The 23,560-nt window shown below is 40.8% G+C and overlaps 1 protein-coding gene and 1 long non-coding RNA gene across 2 annotated transcripts in view; one reads left to right on the top strand and one right to left on the bottom strand.

The window, feature by feature from the left end:
* The window catches only part of astn1 (astrotactin 1), a 2,519,376-nt gene that overhangs the window by 234,243 nt on the left and 2,261,573 nt on the right, over positions 1–23,560 (top strand). The gene's annotated exons all lie outside the window — the stretch shown is intronic.
* LOC138763393 (uncharacterized) overlaps positions 16,940–23,560 on the bottom strand; it is a 99,846-nt gene continuing 93,225 nt past the window's right edge. Inside the window, exon 3 of the long non-coding RNA XR_011357521.1 lies at positions 16,940–17,040. This is a non-coding gene — a long non-coding RNA (uncharacterized lncRNA). The remainder of the gene's footprint in view (positions 17,041–23,560) is intronic.

The raw sequence follows: 23,560 nt of genomic DNA, 5'->3' as shown, positions 1-23,560 counted from the left end.
ATGTGAGCTTGAGAGTGTGTCTCAGAAATGAAATGGTTGGCTACAGGGAGTCACTTTTGTTGTGGATGGAGAGGAGGTGCTGGGCAAAGCGATCTCCTAATCTGCAACCAGTCTCTCCGATGTAGAGAAGGACACAGAGGGTGCACCAGATGCAGTAAATGAGTTCTTTGGAGGTACAGGTGAAGTGTTGCTTCACCTGAAAGCTCTGATTACGACCTTGGACTGTGGTGAGGGAGGAGGTGTGGGTGCAGGTATTACACCTCCTATGACCACAGTGAAGGTTGCCGGATGGGGGGGGGGGGGTGATGGGAGGGCAAGGAAGAGTGAACAATGGAGTCATGGAGGGAGCAGTCCCTACAGAAGGCTGAGAGGGGAAGAGAAGGAAAAATGTGGCTGGTGGTGGGTTCCTGTAGTAAGTACTAGAAAATTCCGGCAGATAATATGTTTGGATGGTAGGTGAGGAAAATGAGTCTGGCCTCACAATCTTCTAGGCTTCTCAATTCCAGAGATTTGTTGCTCTCCAGAAATAGTAGATTCTACATAAGCTCAATTATAAATTACCAGTCCTGTGCCTTGAAATTATATTGCCTTTTACAAGATTTTTCCACATCTACCCTGTTTGTTCCCCTAGGATCTTGCACATTTCAGTTATGAACATTTGATGTAGGATAAATAATGATACTCGATCAGTTGTATCACAAAATTTTGCTTGCTTTCTCGCCTGCTTTGTGAGTCTTTTAGAGCAGCCAGTGCAGGACAGGCCAAGTGTAGGAATGGGAATTTGAGGCTTTGGAGAATAGAGGCTGAGGTGGAGGTATAAGAATTGAGGCAAGGTAAGGACAAGATATTTTTTAAACTCTTTTCTCTTTAATATACAGGGGAATGGCAACCAGGGCAGGTGCATGCTGCTCTTGTACAATGTGGATAATTAGGGAAGCCAACAGTATTCCTGATGACTTCATCTGCAAGAAGTGTACCCAACTGTAGCTCCTAAGACCGATTTAGGGAATTGAAGTTAGAATTAGATGAACTCTGGAATATTTGGGAAGCTAAGTGGGTAATAGACAGGAGGTACAGGAATGCTAGTGTGCAGGAGGAGGGTAGCTGGGTGACTGTCAAGAGAGGGAAAGGGAATACTGCTGAGGGAACACCTCTCTGGGCATGGCAGCCCTAACCAGACCAATGGTTGGCTCTGAGCTTCAGAAAGGAAGGATAATCAGGTAGAGTGATAGGGGACTTGACAGTCAAGGGAACAGATAGAAGATTCTGTGCCCCCAAAAGAGTCTCCAGGATAATGTGTTGTCTCCTGGGTGCTCAGGTCCAGGATGTCTCTGAGCAGGGGCAAAATTTTCTGAAGAAGGCTGAGCAGCCAGATATTGAGGTACATATTGGTACCAATGACATAGGCAGGTCCTGTCAAGTAAGTTTAGGAAAGACACTGAAGAGCAAGACTTCCAAGGTGGTCATCTGTGGATTACATACAGTGCCATGAGCTGGAGAAGATCTAAATAGGAGGATAGTGCAGGAAAATCTGTGGCTGAAGAGGGGGCACAGTTTCAAGTTCTTGGGTCTGGAAATTTTTCTGGTGAAGGGGTGACCTGTGAGATGAGTTGAATCTGAACTGGAGGGGAACTAAAATCTTGGCAGGAATGTTTCCAAATGCTGTTGGGGGCTGGGTGTGGTGGTGGTGGTGAGGGGGGGGTGAAGTAAAAATAGATTTTCAGGCAGTGGGGGGAACCAAAATGAAGAGGCAGAGGAAGAGGCAATGGGGAACAAATAGAGACCTCTGGTTGGGAGTTTGTGTGGAAGGACAGGAAGATAGGGCAAAATTACAGACCGTGGGATGAGTAGCAAAGTGACAGGGACACAGAGTAGAAAGTAACAAATAAAGGGTGAAAGGTTTTGTGTTTAAATGCACACAACATAAGAAATAAAGTGGATGACCTTATCGTACAGCGACACATTGGCAGGTATCTCAGAGTCATGGTTAAAAGTCATGGAACCTTAATGTTCATTTATACACAGTGTATCAAAAGGATAGGCAGGTAACAAATGGGGGTGGTGTGGCTCTGTTGGTAAGGATATAAATCATTAGAATGAAATGACATAGGATAAGAAAATATAGAATCATCATAGCTTCATTTAAGATAGGGCAAGGGTAAAAAAAAATAAACACACTTAGCTGTTATATACAGACCTCCAAACAGGAGCTGGAATGTGGACAAAAAAAAACTACAAAAGTAAATAGAAATGGTGTGTCAGGAGAGCAAGGTTATTGTAGCCATGGGGGTGTTTAACATGCAAGTCGATTGGGAAGCTTGGTTGGGACTGGACCTCAAAAAGAATTTGTTGAAAGCCTATGAGATAGCTTTTTAGAAACATAGAAAACCTACAACAAAATACAAGCCCTTCAGCCCACAAAGTTGTGCCGAACATGTCCCTGCCTTAGAAATTACGTTTACCCATAGCCCTCCATTTTTCTAAGCTCCATGTACCTATCCAAAAGTCTCTTTAAAAAAAATGCTATCATATCCTCCTCCACCTTCATTGCCAGCACCTACCACTCTCTGAATAAAAAATATTCTCCTGACATCTCCTCTGTACCTACTTCCCAGCACCTTAACTTGTGTCCTCATGTGGTAACCACTTCAGCTCTGGGAAACATTCTCTGACTATCCACACAATCAATGCCTTTCATCATCTTAAACACCTCTATCTGGTCACCTCTCATTCTCTGTTGCTCCAAGAAGAAAAGGCTGAGTTCATTCAAACTGTTTTCATAAAGCATGCTCCCTAAATCAGGAAACATCCTTGTAAATCTCCTCGACACCCTTTCTATGGTTTCCATATCCTTCTGGTAATGAGGTGACCAAAACTGCACACAAGATTCCAAATGGGGTCTGACCAGGGTCCTATATAGTTCCTAAATTCATTTCCATGATTAATGAAGGCCAATACACTGTATACTTTCTTAACCACAGAGTCAACCTGAGCAGCTGTTTTGAGCATCCTATGAACTCGGACCCAAAGATCCCTCTGATCCTCCACACTGCCAAGAGTCTTACCATTAATATTACATTCTGCCATCATATTTCACCAAGCAAAATTACCCATTTCGCACTTATCTGGGTTTAACTCCATCTGCCACTTCTCAGCCCAGTTTTGCATCAATATCCCACTGTCCACCCTATCCACAACACCCTAACCTTTGTGTCATCAGCAAACTTATTGACCCATCTCTCCATTTCCTCATCCAGGATATTTATAAAAATCATGAAGAGAACGGATCCCTGAGGAACACCACGGGATAACAAGCTCCATGCAGAATATGACCCATCTACAACCACACTTTGCCTTCCGTGGTCAAGCCAGTTCTGGATCCACAAGGCAATGTCCACTTGAATCACATGCCTCCTCACTTTCTCAAGCTATGCATGGGGTACCTTATAAAATGCCTTGCTGAAATCTATATACACTACATCTACTACTCTTCTTTCATCAATGTGTTTAGTTACATCCTCAAAAAATTTAATCCGGTTCATAAGGCACAACCTGCCCTTGACAAAGCCATGTTGACTATTCCTAATCCTATCACACCTCTCCAAATGTTCATAAATCCTACCTCTCAAGATCTTCTCCATCAACTTACCAACCACTGAAGTAAGGCTCACTGGTCTATAATTTCCTAGGCTATCTCTACTCCCTTTCTGGAATAAAGTAGCAATATTGTAATCCTCCAAAACCTCTCCTGTCCCCATCAATGATTCAAAGATCATTGTCAGAAGCTCAGCAATGTCCCCCCACAGTACGTCTCATCTGGTCCCATCAATTTAACTAACGATGCTTTCCAAAAGCATCCTCTCTTTCGATATCTACATACTCAAGCTGTTCATCTGCTGCATCATACTACAATCACCAAGATCCTTTTCCACAGTCAATACTGAAGAAAATTATTCATGAAGTACTCCTGTTATTTTCTTCGGTTCCATTCACATTTTCCCATTGTCACACTTGATAGGTCCAATTTCTTTAAGTCTTATCCTCTTGCTATCCTTAATCCTGTCTACCAAGGCCCATTCTGGTTCTCCTAATTTCCTTTTTAAGCTTCTTGTTGGCAGCCTTATCATATTCTAGATCATTAACATTACAGATTTCTCTGAACCTTCTGTAAGCTTTTATTTTCTTCTCGACTAGATTTTTTTACAGTCTTTGTACACCTCGGTTCCTGTGCCCTACCATAACTTCCCTCTCTCATTGGAACGTATCTATGAAGAACCTCACACAAATAACGCCTGGACATTTGCCACATTTCTTCCATACTTTTCCCTGAGAACATTTGTGCCCAATTTCCTGCCTGATAGCCTCATAATTCCCCTTACTCCAATTAAATGTTTTTCTAACTTGTCTGTTCCTATGTTTCTCCAACGCTATTGTAGAGGAGATTGAATTATGATCACTATCTCCCACTGAAAGATTTGACACCTGATCAGGTTCATTTCCCAATGCCAAATCAAGTACAGAATCCACTCTTTTAGACTTATGTACATATTGTGTCAAGAACTCTTCCTGAACACATCTAACAAACTCTACCCATCTAAACCCCTTGCTCTAGGAAGATTCCAATCGATATTTGGGAAATTAAAATCTCCCATCACAACTCTGTTATTATTACACCTGACCAGAATCTGTTTCCCTCTCTGATCCTTGATATCCCTGTTCCTATTGGGCGGTGAAAAACACCCAGTAAAATTATTGACTCTTTCCTCTTCCTAACCTCCATCCACCAGAGACTCCGTACACAATCCCTCCATGACGCCCACTTTTACTGCAGCTGTGACACTCTGATCAACAGTGCCACACCCCACCTCTTTTGCTTCCCTCCCTGTCGTTTCTGAATCATCTAAAGCCTGGCACTTGAAGTAACCATTCCTTTTTCTGAGCCATCCAAGTTTCTGTAATGGCCACCACGTCATAGCTCCAAGTACTGATCCACGCTCTAACTTCATCCACTTTGTTCACAAACGTCCTTGCATTAAAATAGACACATCTCTATCCACCTGTCTGAGCATGTCCCTTCTCTATCACCTATGCTCCCTCACCCATCAACTTCAAACTTTATCTATTTGTTTTTTTTAAACTTTATTTAAAATTTTATAACATGAATAAAATAAAAATTACATTTAAAGAAATAATAAAAAATAAGATAATAAAAATTAGAATACTACATCATTAAACTATACAAATTAACCCCCCCAATAATTATAACACAACATTAATCGTCTAATTTAAAATTAGTCCAACCCTCCCCCCAAAATAAAGAGTGAAGAATTAATTAACAATGTTGTAAATAAAATAGAAAAAAACCCCACTTACAAAAAAAGGATAAAACTTAACAACAATAAAAAATTACTAACAACAAAAAAATATCAATACTAAAATAATACCCTTAAACATATATTTAAATCAAACATAATACATGTATTTAACAAATGAAATCCACTTTAAAACTAAGTTCAAATATTAAAATCATATATCAACCACATATCTGTTATACAAAAAAAATCATAATTAATAATACATAAATACAGAATTTCCATTAATACCAAGTTTCCTCATCGAGAGAACAAAAACATCCCTTAGAAAAACAATCAGATAAACTTTTTATTCCCTTTCCCTCCCCTTATATAAAAAAAGAAAAAAAAAAGAAAAAAAAGTTCAAACTCTTATAAAATTCTCCATATTCTTCATTTATAACATCTTCAAAATTCTCTATCGAAATTAACTTAATTTTATTAAACTCTTCTCCCTCAATGTATTTGTACTTGGTTTTCTTCTTTTTCTTCTTATCACATTTCCCCTCATCTTCCTCTTCATCTAATTCAACATCGTCAATTTTTGACTTATTATCTTCTGTGACATCATCCTCTTAAAAAAGAAAGAAAAAAGAAAAAAAAACCCAAAAAAGAGAGAAAAAAAAGAAGAGAAAAAAAACTTAATTCCCTCTCAATTACAATCAGAAAACAAAGAGTTAAAAAAAAATTATTTATTTAAAAAATCTTATCTTTTTCTTTCTTATCTTTCTTCTTTGGCTTGGCTTCGCGGACGAAGATTTATGGAGGGGGTAAAAAGTCCACGTCAGCTGCAGGCTCGTTTGTGGCTGACCAGTCCGATGCGGGACAGGCAGACACGATTGCAGCGGTTGCAAGGGAAAATTGGTTGGTTGGGAAAAAAAACCTTCACTTAACCCGAAAATTAAGAAGAAAAAAAAACAGGTCGGAGGTCACGACTACCTCCTCCTGTTTAAACCGCCCAAAGCAGTAACTCCCCCAAAATATTGGGTGTGAGATAACTCACAGTTAGCTGATGACTTCTGGAAACTAGTGCCCACACAGTTCCCCCTCCCAACTCCCATTTCATTAAACTATCATCATTATTTAAACCATTTAAACTCTTCTCAAAAAAAAAAAAAAAGATTTATTTTTTAAAATCAACGTTACCACTTCGGTCACCATTGGTTCCATTTCTTTTAAAAATCTGGATCCCACCTTACATCTCTACTCTCTTTAGAGACCTTGAAAGACTACATCGTTCCTAAAACTGCATGATTGGTAAAGACTGAGCAACATCCATAGCTTCTTTAGGATTGTCAAAGAACTTTGGCTGATTTCCATCCTGAAAAATCTTCAGTACCGCAGGATACCTGAATGTTGCCTTATGTCTTTTTTTCCACAACCGTTCTTTCACAGAATTAAATTCGCGTAGTTGAAACATAATTTCTTGACTCAAATCTTGATAGAAGAAAACAGGATTATTCTGAACCATCAAAGGAGATCTATTTTGCTGGGCATTTCTAATAGCCGTACGTAAAATTGTCTCTCTGTCACAATAGTTTAAACAACGGATCAGAACTGGTCTTGGATTCTGTCCTGAAAAAGATTTTCTTCTTAAAACTCTGTGAGCACGTTCCAGTATTAAACCTTCAGGGAATTTATCCTGTCCTAACACTCGTGGAATCCATTCAGTAAAAGATTTTCTTGGATCTGGTCCTTCTATGCCTTCTGGCAAACCAACAATTTTCACGTTGTTCCGTCTAGATTGATTCTCCAAATAATCAACCTTTTTTGCTAAATTTTTATTTTGGATCTGCAATGTTTCAATTATTCTATTTTCATCTTGCAGTTGATCCTGTGCATCGACTAAACCTTGATCACACATTTCAAATCTTTCAATGGTTTCAAGCTTAAAAGCTCCATTAATGGCTTCCATCATTGCATTAATCTTGGAAATAAACAGGTTCACAAAATTAGCTAAGTGACTCGATACAGAATATATCTTATCTTCAAGATCCTTAACAGACATTTCAACAAAAGTAGGTTCAGGCATAATGGGGTTTTGCTGTTCCTTAAAGACCACGGGATCTTCTGTCCCTTCCCTTAATTTAGTATCTTTTCTAGCAGTTTGACTTCGTATAAAAATCCCTCTCAAAGTCCCCCCAGCAATGCCAGGAGACTGAAGATTAGGGTTATCTTTAAGTCAAATCTCTTTAATCATCATCACTGAATCGATGTCTGGAAAGACCGTTGTAATTGAAGATGCATTTTGCAGCGCCACCACTGTAGCAGTTGAATGACAACTCTTTAACTCTCCAGCTGGTGGCACCCCAGCTGATTCAACTGTCAAAGTCTCAGCAACAGCACTCACAGTGGTCGTTGTGTGAAATACTGGCACCCATCCAGCTCTTTGGTCTGAAAGCTGTTGAATGCGACCTTCAGAGAGCCTCATTGGCTTAAAATGGAGTTTCAATGCCGAACTCTGCACGTCTTCCTCTGGATCCATTCTACGCTGAGTCCTGGCTTCTTGTAAACAAGTAGGCTCAGATAATTTCGGAAAATGTAGTTTTTTAACAGTCTGTTGATGTTTTCTTTTACCTTTTATTTTGCATATAAACCATTAGGTATTAATCCAGCACCTCTTATTATTTATAAACTTTTTAAAGAACTTTAACGGGCACTTAAAGACAAAACAATAAATCAGAGTCAGGAGAGGTCTGGAAGGCACGTCTGTTCCCTACGCCATCTTGCCACTCCCCCAAACTTTATCTATTTGTGAGCCAACTGCCACTTCCCAAGTCTCTTCAGTTAAGTTCCACCCCCCATCCCCCAACAATTCTAGTTTAAACACTTTTCAGTAGCCTTTTCAAATTTACCTGCCAGGATATTGATAGCCCTTGGATTCAAGTGTAACCTATCCTTTTTTGTACAAGTCACACCTGCCCCAAAAGAGGTCCCAATAGTCCATCATTTGGAATCCCTGCTTCAATCCCTCAGCTATACATTTGTCTTCCACCTCATTCTATTCCTATACTTACTGTAACTTGACAAAGGCAGTAATCCCGAGATTACTAACTTTGCGGTCCTGCTTCTCAACATCTTTCCTAACTCCCTATAGTCTTTTTTCAGGGCCTCTTCCCTTTTTCTACTTATGTAATTTGTAACAATATGTACCATGACCTCTGGCTGTTCTCCCTCCCATTGCAGGATATCTTGGACATGATCTGAAACAACCCAGGCACTGGCGCCTGGGAGGCAAACTACCATCCGAGTTTCTTTCCTGTGTCCACAGAATCACCTGTCTGACCCCCTAACTATAGAGTCCTCTATCACTACTTCCTTTCCCTACTCTTCTGAGCCACAGGGTTTGACTCTATGCCAGAAGCAAAGCCACTTTTGTTTCCCCCAGGTAGGCTGTCCCCCCAGCAGTACTCAAACAGGTGTATTTGTTTTGAAAGCCACGGGGGTACTCCCAAGTACCTGACTCTTCCATTTCCCCCCTCCTGACTGTGACCCACTTGTCTGTCTCCCATAGTCCCGAGGTGAACACCTGCCTGTAACTCCTTTCTATCATCTCCTCGCTCTCCCTGACCAGATGAAGGTCATTGAGCTGGAACACCAGTTCCCTAATGCGGTCCCTTAAGAACTGCAGCTCAACACACTTATAGCAATTTGTTGATGAGTCCTCTAGAGGATCAGCTGTACTGGAATGGCTGTCTTGTGAAATGCACCAGAGGTGATTAGGAAATTTATGGTAAAGGAACCACTGGGGACAGAGATCACAATATTATTGTGTTCAATTTGAGATTTAACAAGGAGAAACTAAAGTCACATGTGTCAATATTTCAGTGGCATGACAGAGGACTGGCCAAAGTAGATTAGAAGGGGAAATTAGCAGAAAAGACAGTAGAGCAGCAATTATTAATTTTTTTACATGCAGCACTGTAACAAGCCCTTTCAGCCTACAAGTCCATGCCACTCAATTACACACCTACAAACCCCGGTACCATTTTGAGTGGTGGGACGAAACTAGAGCCCCTGAAGAAAACCCACTCAGACACGGGGAGAACGTACAAACTCCTACAGACAGCGAGGGATTTAAACCCAAGTCCACATCACTGGCACTGTAACAGCTTTGCACTAACCTTACACTAACAGTGGTGGAGTTTCTGCAAAAAATGAGGAAAATACAGGATAAATACAGACCAAAAAAGAGGAAGTGTTCAAATGGAAAATGTCACATTTTTAATCAAAGAGGATACAAAAAGCTTCTTCGACTATATAACCAGTAAAAGAGAGGTGAGAGTAGACATTGAACAATGAGAAAATGATGCTGGAGAAATATTAATGGGAAACAAAGATATGGCAGAGGAATTAAAGGAGTATTTTGCATCAGTTTTCACTGTGGACAAAATGAGCAGTGTGCTAGATATCAAAAGGTATCAGGGAAGGAAAGTGAGTGCAGTTACTATTTCAATGGAGAATATGCTCAGAAAGCTGAATGGTTAAATTGTAGATTACTCTCCCAGACCAGATGAATTGCACCCTCGGATCCAGAAATAGGTAGCAGTAGAGATTGTAGAGGCATTGACAATGATCTTTCAGGAATCGATAGATCCTGGCAGGGTCATGGTGGACTGGAAAATTGCAAATGATATCCCACTATTCATGAAAGGAGGGAGGTAACAGAAAGGAAATTATAGATCAATTAACCTGATGTCATTGTGAAGATGTTGGAGTTGATAATCAAGAATGAGGTTATGGAATATTTGCAGGCATATGACAAAATAGGCCAAAACCAGTATGGTTTCCTTAAGGGAAAATCTTGCTTGGCAAACCCTTTGGAATTCTTTGAAGAAGTCATAAGCAGGCTTGATAAAGGAGATTCAGAGAATGTTGTGCATTTGGGTGCCTTTGACAAGATGCCACATATGAAATAACTTAACAAGAGCCTATGGTATTGACAGGAGACATACGAATGTGGGTAGAGCATTGGCTGATTGGCAGAAAACAGAATTGGAATATAGGCATCATATTCTGGTTGGCTACTAGTTGCTAGTGGTGTTCCACAGAAGTTGGTGTTGGGGTCACTTCTTATTACATTGTACTTTAATGACGTAGATTGTGGAATGAAAGATTTTGTGGCCAAGTTTACAGACGATACAAAGGTAGGTGGAGGAGCAGGTAGTGTGGAAATAGGGAGGCTGCAGAAGGACTTAAATTAGGCAAATGGGCAAAGCAGTGGCAAATGAAATACAATGTTGGCAAGTGTATGATCATGTACTTCTGTATAAAAAAATTAATTGGAAGACTATCTTTTAAATGAGGATAAATTTGAAATTATCTTCAGGATAGCCTGAAGATAAACTTGCATATTGAGTCAGTTGTGAAGAAGGCAAATGCAATGCTAGTATTTGTCACATTTGTGGCCCGAAATGTGAAGTAAATAAAACATCGAACACAAGTTTTATCAGGTAAACTTCTCAGTGTCTTTATTCTCCAGTTTCCTTTGTTCTCCTGCTTGTGCTCTTATCTCTCTCTCATACCACGTGACTTCCAGTACATCTCATACATATTCATTATCATGACAGTATTCATGTCAAGAGGAATGGAAAATAAGAGCAGGGATGTGATCTTGAGAGTTTATAAGACTCTGATGAAAACTCACTTGGAGTATTGTGTGCAGTTTTGGGATCCTCATTTCAGAAAGGATGTTCTAACATCAGAGGGGGTTTCAAGGAGGTTCACAGGGATAATTCCTGGAATGAAAGGGTTATCATATGAGGAGTGTTTCACAGTTCTTGCCCTGAACACGTTGGAATTTAGGACAATGGGGGAGGGGGGGTTTCCTCATTGAATCATTTTGAATGTTATAAGGCATGATTAGACTCAATGTATAAAACGGATTTCCGATGGTGGAAGAGGACACAACTTCAGGATTTAAGGGTGTCTGCTTAGTACAGGCAGTGGGGTTGTGGAAAAATGGATCAACTCATGATTGAATGGATGTGAAGACTTGATGTGGTGAATAGCCTATTTCTGCTCCCAGGTCTTGCAGCAAGGGTGGCCAAACTGTGGCTCGCAAGCCACATGTGACTCTTTGACATACAATGTGCAGCTCATGGAAATACCGTATATGTCATTGTATAGGATGATCCTGAAACTTAAAATTTTCACCTTATAATTAAGGACATTCTATACAAAGAGACTAAAATGATTACCTTAATGACAAAGTCGCATCACTGCCACCATCTTTCTGCCAGCTCTGATGCAATCTCACACATGCCCCGTTAGTTATTAGCAAAGTCTCAGCGCTCCTCCATGGGGTTCATCCACCCAATCCAATCCACTCAATCCAACTTCTGCCGGCTCTGTACAGGCTTTAAATGGCCTGTTACAGGAGCTGACAGTGGTTTATTTTAAAATTTCCAAATTTAAATCTTTAAATGATAATTTGTTATTAAAATATTATGATTTGCTTTTACCAGCATCCACTAGTCAGCTGTAAGTGCCAGATTTTTTTTGGGGGGGGGTGTGGTGGTGGTGTTGTCATCTTATTCAAAGGGTATCGTTCAAAGCCAACATTTTAGGTGAAAAATTCCAGGATCATCCTATACAATGGCATATACGATACATTGGCTAAGACAAGAATCACATGAGTCATTGTTCCCAATGGTAGTTTTAGTGGGTGTGGCTTGCAATCACATGATTGTTGCAGTTCTCAAACATCTAAAGTTTATCAGATGTGGCTCTTATGTGAAGGAAGTTTGGCTTCCCCTCTCATATGGTCTTAATGCCTTTTGGTCTTTTTTGTAGCAGGTAAATAAATGAGTCTGCCCTGTTTGGTTTCCCTTGAATTCCAGAATTGCACACACTAAATTAGACTTCCTGTTTGTGAGATGACATTTAACCCGTTAAATTTACCCCTGCTGCACAGAATAATAACAATCCACCAATTTAAAAAAAAACACTTTCCATGAAATGGATTTGGCTGTGTCATTGGAAGACAGAATGATGTGTGATTACAGGTAGAAAAATGTACCATATGTACAGCACAGTGACAGGCCATTTTGGCCCATGAGTCCATACCACCAAATTAACCTACACCTCTGGGAAATTTTGAATGGTGGGAGGATGAACAGACAGAATCCTTACAGACAGTAAGGATCCCACATCCCAATGACAAGCTTTGTTGAGCATGTTGGCTCTGTCAGCTGCAATAGAGTAATTTCCCAATGGCCATCCATTTTAAAGGCCTTACACCAACTGCTACACTAACATGCTGATTGATTCTCCAAATTAAATTAAATTTAAATTAAAAGGTACCAATCTTGTCCCTCTCAAGTTATGGTGAACGCTGAAGGAAATTTATAAATATCTGTGTACTGGTTGTATATCTTTAAAGTTTATTTTCATGTTTTGAGGTAGGATCTGAGGGGATTGAGAAGATAAAATGGGGTGAATGTAAGTGGGTGCTTAATGTTTGGTTTGGGTTCGTAGCCTAATCCCATACAATGTGACTTTAATACTCTTTCTGGGGTGGGAGTTGAGTTGGAAAGAAAATCAATGCATATATAAAGTTACTCAATCCCATTCTCGGGCTGACCTCGTGATTTGCTGTGACCATGACTTAATGATTAGTTTTGGACTGGAGATCATTTTTAAATACCAACTTTACAGATATTTTGGGATGGATGGGGGAGAAATGAAATGCTTGCAGCAGGGCAAGGGAGTGGCAGAAGACACTTTGCAAGGCAATTCACTGCCCTAAATGAGGGCATAAGAAAAGGGATATTTTCTTGTAAAATCCTGCAATGACAAGGCTCTCTGCCCAAGATTTCAGCACCTATGCTAGGCAGTGTACTACATTGGGTGCAGATTCTGGAGGAGCAGAGGTGTAGCCTAGAGAATCTGTTATGGGGAGCACACAACAACCCCCCCACAACCCCAATGAGAAGTTGAAGCATGGGAGATGCCCCTATACGAAGGTGATCATGCCAGCGGACCAACAAGGAGTTCAGAGACTGAATGATCCACAGAGGCTGCAGGCTGCTGGTGACTTACCTAGTCTCCAAGCTGTGGGCTGCTGGAGACTAACTCATGGGAACCAGGTATTAGAACCAGGAGTCAAGAGGGCACTGAGTGAAACATGAACTCTGCCATCTACTTCATGATTTTCTTGTCCTCAACTACCACACCAACAGCCTCCTCATCCAACACATCCTCATCCACCATTTCCACCACCTATTATGTGGTTCCCACCACTAGACACATTCACCTCTCTTCCCTCTCCACCTTCGGCAAGGACTGCTCCCTCTATGACTCCCTTGTCCACTCCTCCCTCCCCACCAATTGTCCCTTTGGGATCTACCCGTGTGACCACAGGAGATGCTCCACGTGGCCACACCTCCTCTCTCACCACCATCAGGGTCCCTGTGATAGTACAGATCTATCACCAATGTATATAGTGTATATAGTTACAGTATCTAGACTGTGCTTACAACGATTGGCTGAGAGCAAAGCCATGCCTACTGTCTGGGCCTTAAAGGGTTGTGTCCCTAGCCAGGTCAGATCATTCCGGACTGGTCGGCCACCTGTGAAGAGCTCCTGTCTTTTGCTAATAAAAGCCTTGGTTTGGATCAACAAGTCTTTGATTCTTTCGATGAGCTCTACAGTCCCAAACTGTTCTTCCAAGTGAAGCAACTTTTCACTTGTGAATCTGCAGTGGTCATGCATTGTATTCACTGCTCCCATTGTGGTCTCCTCTACATCAGAGAAACTGGATGCAAACTGGGAGATAGCTTTGTTGAGCATATTGGCTCTGTCAGCCGCAATAGTATAATTTCCCAATGGCCATCCACTTTAATTCTCCATCCCATTCCATTGCTGACATGTCTGTCCATTGTCTTGTGCACTGCCAGACTGAGACCAACTGCAAATATGCGGAACATCTCTTCTTCTGACTGGGCACCTCCAACCAGACAGCATTAATATTGACCGACTTTTATTAAACATGACCCCCACCCCCCAGTCCCACCTTCCCCCATCACCTTCCCCCAGCTCTATCTTCCCCTTCCATCTCCTTTCACGCAAGCATGATCAATTCTTACCTAGTTCCTTATCATATCCAATTAACACTTTATGTTGGTCTGGATTCCTTCCCCAGCCAACATTTTCAGAATTCTGAGACTGAGATTTCCTGCTTCTGTGTCATTCTGCTTATTTCTTGAAAAAGGGCTTAGGCCTGAAATGTCAACAATATATATTTGTCTCCTATGGATGCTGAAAAGACCAGCTGAGTTCCTCCAGCATTTCAGTGTGTTTCTATTTTGAGAGGGTACTAAAGATAAAGGGTTCCAAAGGGCCTCAGGTGCTGACAGCTTCCTGATCATATCGGAGGTTTGGATCTGGAGCTTGGGCTGCCAATGGTTTTAACAATAGTTTGTGTGGCTACAGAGGCTGTCGGAATGCTGGAGGGGAATCCTTGGACACTCGATGTGTCTGATGGGATTTTCTTTTGCTTCTCTTTCTCTTATTTTCAGGTACACTGAACAATGTTTGTGAAGATTCTTTGTTTGTCTTAAGGCAGACAAAGGGTAATGTATATTATGTATATGACATTTTTAATGGAGTATCACATGACAATAAATGGAAACTTAAACCTTGATCCTTTAACCCTGCCAGAAAGAGAAGTAATGGATTTAGAGTGCATGGAGCAGACCATAGTTTTAACAACAAACCTCTAGCACTCACCCACTCTAATCCCACTTTCTACACCCTGCCTACACTCACCTCAACAACAGGGCCAATTTATGGAGGTAAATTAACCAATCAACTTGCACATCTGAGATGTGAGAGGAAACATCAGCAGCTGCAGGATGAGCATGCAAGCTCCCATGGGTTAATGACTTCAGGATGGATGAGAGTGTTCAGCTATTCGATGAAATGTTTAATGTGACACTAGCACCATTTAAAATTTCGGCTTGCCTGCTCAGCTCAAGCTTGGTATTACATGATCATTCTCTTTCCATCCATGGCATAAGTCACTTTTACCAGGTGGCTGAATTAGTTGGCAGGCCCACAGCCTCAGTAATCTGGATACGTGGTGGGTTCTAAAAAGACACTTCTTTCAAACTACCACACACTTGTAAAATTGACTTTGCGCTGCCTGATCTCTTTGTAATCTGCACTTTTGTTTTCACTCACTCAGCTATGTATGGGTTGGTAGGCTGAATACATTTTCTCACCACCTCAGCATATGTGATCATAAATTTGAACTTAAAAGACTGTCTACCAGTGCATTAATATGTGATTTTCTTTCATGTATTCACCCCGTGCATCTAATAAACCAACCCAAGGGTTTAAATTGCTCTGAGAAGTAAGCTTTTCACATGCAGATGACCCAGAAAAAAATTGGATAGCTCAGTAGCCTTGGGACAATTATTCCTATTAATACACAAACACACTTTTATTTTATTTTTTGGCAGAAACATGAGTTTTCTGGTGAACTGACTGATTTTAAAGGGCTCTGGACCCAAGCTCTGACTGTAGATCCTCATGCACTCTCAACCAGTGGATCCATACTTGGAATAAATGGGTGAGCCAAAAACTGAACAATCAGGATTTCCAAGCAAACAGATGCTAGATTATTTGAGTTTTACTGGCACCAGTATTTGAATCTTATTCAGTCATGAATTTGGATGCTGAACTTTGTCTTTAGTCTTGCTTTAAGTGGTGTTGAATGGAAAATGCAACAGAGTTCCATAGATCAATGGAAGGGTTCATGCTAACCAAAAAGGCAGCCCTCTTATTGTGTCTCTATCAGTTGATCCAATATCCTCATGGTGAATGTAGTCCTCTCCAATGAGCTTACGACTCAAAAAATAAAAGAAACAGGAGATGGCAGATGCTGGAATCTGAAGCCAAATACAATCGCTGGAAGAACTTAGCAGGTCAAGCTGGCATCAGTTGGAGAAAAAGGTCAACATTTCAAGCCGAGATTCATTCGATGAAGCATTTCAGCTCGAAGGGTCAATCATTCTTTTTTTTCCCCCCACTGATGTTGCTTTACCCTTTGAGTTCCTCCAGGAGATTATTTGGCTTAAAAAAAATCATAAAATGGCAAACAAAAACTGCAATTCTCAGATTTGAGCCTTATCAGCTTGTCTAGTGTGGCAATGATAAAGAAATCCCTGCAATGCCCAGATTTATTCTTTAATGCTCGACCTTCCAGCTATTGACAATAGACCCTATCTCAGACATGGCTAATCATCTTCCAGCTGTGAATTCATTAAGTAGGAACCATTCTCTTCTCCGATTGTTAACCTTCTGTAGGAATGCTCTTGAACTTTTATCACTCTCCACCCAAAGGCAGCAGGTAGAATGAGAAGAAATAAAAAAGCTTTTCCAAGACTTACCAACCAAAAACACAAGTGACTAACTGCAACTAGTGAAATCAACAGCCGTCTTCCAGCTCAAATTGCTCATTATTTTTTGGAATCATTTGATGGAACAGATGTCTACACTGGAGAGATTGCAATACTAATATTTCCAAAGTAAAGGTTTCACAGAAACAGGTTGGGATATAATGCATTTTAATTATTCTGTCAATTTCAAGTTAGTTTCACATGCGGTCAAGCCCAAATCAAATTTTATTCAATTAGATCGCTTTTCTGTCAATCAGCAGTCCATCTGTACACTCTGAGATCACCTGAAAATTGGAGGAACAACATATCATATTTTGTCTTGCAACCAGATGGCATTAACATAGTGTGACAGAATATAGATATGTTTTTAGGAGATAAATTGTAGCAGGGTTTGTTAGTGTAGGTCACATACAAACACTTTAAAACAGATTTTATTTAAAATATTGGAGCCTCTGCTAATGCTAGACATGTTGGGGCTTCAGAGCCTTTGCAGAAGCTTTGGAGCATGCCCAAGAGACTTCACTAATAGATTGTTGTTTACAAAAAGGCATCAGATGAACTAACTGGTTGGAGCTGCAGATTGGAGGCGAATTTGGTGTTCTAAGAGGGTCATGTGGTTTTGCAAACAGGGAGAGTCAAGCAGGCTTTCTCAGAGAGAGAGAGAGAGATCAGTTCTACAGTCAGCAGCAGAAAATGAAACCTGGAACAGGACAAGCTGGCAAGTTTGTGGAAAACTCCATTTGGAAGATAGGTTGTGAGTGCTTAGTTCAGCCTGATCAAAACCCATGTGGTTCATGCAAGAGGAGAGGACTGGCTGTCTAATGTTTCACTTGGAATAAGGGGGAAAAAAGGAACTCTGTGGTGACCTGAAAGAAAGAGATAATCATCTGTAGAACCAGAAAGGGGCAAGTTTCTTCAGCAATACACTGAAGTGGCTGATGGAAGTAAATCATTTTGTGGGTGTGAGCGTACATTGAATCTCTCTCTGAAAACCAACAAGAACCTTTCTAAGCATTAAATATTTACCTTACAAGCATCAAAGCCTGATGAACTTTATAAATGTTAAATCATGTGCACGTATAAGACTTGCCTGTAACCAGTGAACTTGGAAGAATGAGAAGAAAGGATTGGACTGTAAACCAAATAACTTTTTTGAACTTAAACATTACAGACACATACATTTAGAATTAGAAAGGAGTTAAGTTGGGTTAGTTACGTCAATAGTGATAAGTTAAAGTGTGATTCTATTTTCATGTTTAAAGATAATTAAAAAGCAACTTTTGTTTAAGTAACATTTGTCTTGGTGAATATCTATTGCTGCTGGGTTTTGGGGTCCTCTGGGCTTATAACAATAGGCATCTCTAGTTTCCATTTCCCCCCCCCCCCCCCCGCCAATTCTCTTTCCCTATCCCATGTCTCCTTCCCCTCAAGTCCTGCATTCAGAGAGCTACTTCATCCCCTGATCAATTCTCATCTTTTCTCTCAAGCATGCTCTTCCCTCTTGCCCAATCTTTATTCAGGTACCTGCCTGCTTTTCTCTCATACCTTGACAAAGGGCTCAGGCACAAAATGGTGACTATATATAGCTTTACCCCCAAGGATGCCACAGAACTTGCTGATTTCCTCTCATACTTTTATGTATTAACTACAATCACAGAATCTGTAGACTCTCTTGTTTCAGTCCATCTGTGTGCTAATCTGAGGGTGGTACATTTATTTCTGATGGATCTTCTGAGTAATTGCTACTTAGAGATGCAGCACAGTTACAGACCCTTCAGGTCCATTGGTCTATCCTTCAGAAATACACACAAGTGGCCAATTAACCTATTCACCCTGTGTGTTTTTGGAATGTGGGAGGTAACACATGAGGAGATGGGGAGAACATGCACACTCCTTACAGGCAACAGCAGATTTGAACCCAGATTGCTGGTGCTGTAGCAGTGTTCTGCTAACGGTGTCACCCCAAATCATCAAAGACCCTTTTGCAATTGACAGTGCTTGAGTTAACATCTTAGAAATTTGGCTTTGAGCAGATGTTACATTTGTCAGATGCTTGTGTGAAATTTGCACGACCTCAATAAATTCTGCTTTTTTTTCCCCTCAGCACTACTCTTACCCTTGTTGCATGATACAATTGGTATCATGTCACTTGTTTGCCACGTGAGGATGTAATTCTAGGAACTGCACTGTACATGGTACCAGGTTTACACCAACACTTGGGGACTTGGAGGTATTGACAGTATTCCTTTGGCCCACTAAGCTTTACCCACCCAATAAGACTTGCCATACTTTTTTTTTTTTTTTAAATTCTCCCCACCTTTCCACCAACACCCCACAGATTCTGCCACTCACCTACATATTTGGGCCAATATTCCTACCAAACCGTACATCTTTGGAATGTGGAAGGAAACTAGAGCATCAAGAGGAAAACCCATCTGGTTATAGGGAGAACATGCAAATTTCACACGGTGCCTAAAATTCAGATTTTTAATTTATTGTCAGAGTACATACAACCTTAAGATATTTTTTTCTGTGGACGAGGCAGAATGACCACATATTTGGTGCAAAAAAAATTTGTATACAAGTGTAGAGCTCGTCAAAAGAACCAAAGACTTGTTGATCCAAACCAAGGCTTTTATTAGCAAAAGACAGGAGCTCTTCACAGGTGGCCGACCAGTCCGGAATGATCCGACCTGGCTAGGGACACAACCCTTTAAGGCCTAGACAGTAGGTATGGCTAAGCTCTCAGCCAATCGCTGTAAGCACAGTCATTACATACAAACTCTAGATACTGTAACTATATACATTGGTGATAGGTCTGTACTATCACATCAAGGTTCATATGTAAACAATAAAGAATTGTAAGCAAATTGACTGTACAAGACAGAGAAGAAAAAAGATCAATTAAACCCAAAAGTAAGAGTCCTTAAAGGAATACTTGATTGAGTTTAATATTGAGTAGTCTGATGGTGGAGGGGGAGCAGCTATTCCTAAACTTGGTGGTGTGATTCTTGTGATACATATATCTTTATTCTGATGGTAGCAGCAAGAACAGAGTGTGTGCAGGATCCTTAACAATTGTTCTGATAGCAGTGTTCCTGCAGATACTCTTGATGGTGGGTAAGATTTTGCCTGTGACACACTGGGCTGTGTCCACTACCTGTGGCAGGGCATCACAGGCAAAATGGATCAATTGCAGAGCCTTGATGCAAAGAATAGCTCTATCCATGTTGATTGGAAATGAAAATCGGTTGTTGTGAGCTATTGATGGTCAGATCAATCCAGATTCAAATGTTTCACTGAACAAGTTTATTTGTTGAAAAATACCATGCAGTGAGATGGATTATTCTGCAAACACTCCAAAAGGTTACCTCCAACATTGCACATTCAAGTAAAAAGCACAATTACAGGGTATATTACAATGAAAAGAAAATAAATTAGCGTCAAGCAAGGGCAACATGATAGCACTGTAAAGGAGTTCATTCAAGTGGCTGATGGCTGTATGGAAGAAATTCACTTTTAGCAGGCTTTCACACTCTTGATCCTTGCCCCCTTTTGAAAAAGGGAGAAGAGAGTGTGATGGGGGTGTGATGTGTCCTACAGTATGTTGGCTGCCTTTCCGAGGTAGCAGAACATGTAGATCAAGTCCCTGGTGGAGGGTAATTTGCATTATATTAGTTGCATTCACTCAAGTACAAGATGCTACAGCCAATCTATTTATTTATCAGTTTTGATGAAGGATTAAGACTCAGACAGGAATCTGTGGCAAAATGAGCAAGAGTGAAAGCTTGCCATCTTTTCTTCTTCTTCTTTGGCTTGGCTTCACAGATGAAGATTTATGGAGGGGTAATGTCCACGTCAGCTGCAGGCTCGTTTGTGGCTGACAAGTCCGATGCGGGACAGGCAGACACAGTTGCAGCGGTTGCAAGGGAAAATTGGTTGGTTGGGGTTGGGTGTTGGGATTTTCCTCCTTTGTCTTTTGTCAGTGAGGTGGGCTCTGCGGTCTTCTTCAAAGGAGATTGCTGCCCGCCGAACTGTGAGGCGCCAAGATGCACGGTTTGAGGCGATATCAGCCCACTGGCGGTGGTCAATGTGGCAAGCATCAAGAGATTTCTTTAGGCAGTCCTTGTACCTCTTCTTTGGTGCACCTCTGTCTCGGTGGCCAGTGGAGAGCTTTCCATATAACACGATCTTGGGAAGGCGATGGTCCTCCATTCTGGAGACGTGACCTACCCAGCGCAGTTTGATCTTCAGCAGCGTGGATTCGATGCTGTCGGCCTCTGCCATCTCGAGTACTTCGATGTTGGAGATGAAAAGACATTCATTGGAGCAACGACTTCTACTGAACAATTAAATAAACCTTTGGGGGGGGAAAATATGTCACCTCATTGATAATCGTAAAAGCATCACAGACTCTCGTTCCAAAACCAACCACCTTGACCTCAATTCATCTTTCCTCATCCCTCCACTCTGCCCTAATTCTGACACCCCATTTTCCACATTCCCTTTCACTATTTGCTCCTTACTTGCATACTCATTCCTCCCACACCTTTTCATATCTTTCCTTCCTCTTCTGTTTTTTTATAAACCCTCCATTCTCATCATTAGCCCTCTTTCCTCCCTTCATCTTCATTTCAGCTCATCAGAGCCCCACTTTCGGTCTCATCACTTTTCTCCTTATTTTCCTTTTAATTGATTCCTTTATCTGCATGTGCCTGGATAGAGGGAAAGGTATGTGGTAAGAGTGGTGATGGGAATAAGCAGAGATGTAGCTAGAAGAGAGCAAAGGTTATATGGAGTCACAGATATGGCAATGGAATATGGCCCTTTGGCCAATCAAATGCCCATTTACACTGACCCAACACTGATCACACACTCCCATCTTCCCCTTTCTCTTTCACCCCACAGATTCTATCACTTGCCTATGTTATAATTCATACATGACAATTGACATCAACATGGACCACTTTGGGAGGGAAATGGAGCACAATGGAATTCCATACAGTCACAGGGAGGATGAGCACACTCCACACAGACAGCAACAGAGGTCAGGATTGAACCCAGGCCCAAGAGTGCACCCACCGCTAAGCCACCGAGACAATAAAAGGATGAGAGGGAAGGATAGAGGAAGAAAAGGATAAGATGACACAAGATGGTCATGAAATAAGGGGAGTGAACCTGTATCATCCAATGTCAGTCTTTTAGAAGAACATTTCCAGTCATTTTCCTGTATTGCATCAGACCATTTTCACAAACACTGTACCTTCAGCTCAAAGGATTCTGATTTTTTTTCTGGAAGACTGGATTTTCCACCATTATATTGATGAAGCCTTGGTGATCGTCTTGGCCTCATCCTTACATGTGACGTTGCTATGAACCCAGGTCAAGCAGTATAGGTTTTCTATCTTTAACAGCTGTCAGTCAAATGCTGCAAGTAATAGGATTTTTAAAAAGCCACCTCTATGCTGTGCCTCACAGTCAAGGGGAAATAGAAGTATCTGTGAAAGTTCAGGATGGTCTTTGTGAGGTGGTTGTTGTTATGGCAAGAATGAAACATGTTGTTTCTGTGAGTGGAGAAGGAGAAGATTGTGCCTTCAATGGTTGCAATTGTCTCATGAATTCTCTTCATATCAGGACTTGATTTGTGAAATACTGCACAACACCATTGTCTAGAACCCTGATTGAAAGATATTTTGCCTAACTGGAAGTTTTGAATGTGTTTAGAACTTTGTTTAATTGCCTTTGAGTGGCTATCACTTCATCACCCTGCCCAGCTGAAGTGAAATCCATCAAGCATGGTTGCATTACACAGCACTTCCTCATTAATGGCCAGAAATTCAATGTTACAGCACCCTATTGGATGGGACTTCAAAAACCAGGAATCATTTTTGAAATTGCACTCTTCTCAATTTGAGTGAAATCAGTGAATTGATATCATTCCACTGGTTGGATCTTTTGTTAAGACAATGACCATCAGATGCTGAATAATAGTTTTCCCTTCTACAATTTTAATCTTCTCAAGTCTTGTGGGTAAACAAGTGGCTTATTATTTCCTTTCATATCACCCTCCAGATAATGACGACTCAATATCCTGTAAAGAATTTGTTCCCTTTGTGAAATAAAAGATTTGGTTGTGATTGAATAATTTGGAAATGTTGTTTCTCAAAATTATAACAAATTATCTGACAGCATGATATCTGACAACTGCTTAATTGCATTTGCTGCTTCAAGAGCCTTGAATTTGTTGGCCAGTCACATCCCTGCTTTTTTTATTTCCATCTAATTTTCTCAGATATTGACTCCTTGTCTATTTTATATTTGCTCGAGTTTTGAATGTATTAATAGTCTGGAACCATCTCTTTTCATATTAGAGCTGCTGATAAAATCAACCGTCTGATTTTAGAGATCCAGTACAGCAACAGGCCCTTCCTGCCCATGAGCCTGTGCAGCCAAAATGCACTCATGCAACCAAATAACCTCTGAACACCATACACCCTTGGAATGTGGGAGGAAGCCAACACAAAGACATGGAAAGCGTACAAACTCCTTTCAAACAGGGCTGAATTCGATTTGAGTCATTGACACTGTAATGGTATTGTGCTATTTTTGGTCATTTCACAGTTTTCTTGTGAGTGGGGACCCCTGTGATCTTTAGCCATCTGAAAGGACAATTTATTCTTGAATTCCATACATCAACTGATTTTTGTGTCAGCTGATTTTGAAGGGAGACCAGCTTGTTCTTATTACCTCTGTTGTTTTTTCCTTCTCATACTTTTGTGCCTCATTCTGCTTGACCTGTGATCT

Source organism: Narcine bancroftii, chromosome 5 (assembly GCF_036971445.1).
Source record: "Narcine bancroftii isolate sNarBan1 chromosome 5, sNarBan1.hap1, whole genome shotgun sequence".
NCBI lineage: Eukaryota > Metazoa > Chordata > Chondrichthyes > Torpediniformes > Narcinidae > Narcine > Narcine bancroftii.
This window is presented reverse-complemented; position numbering and strand designations above follow the sequence as displayed.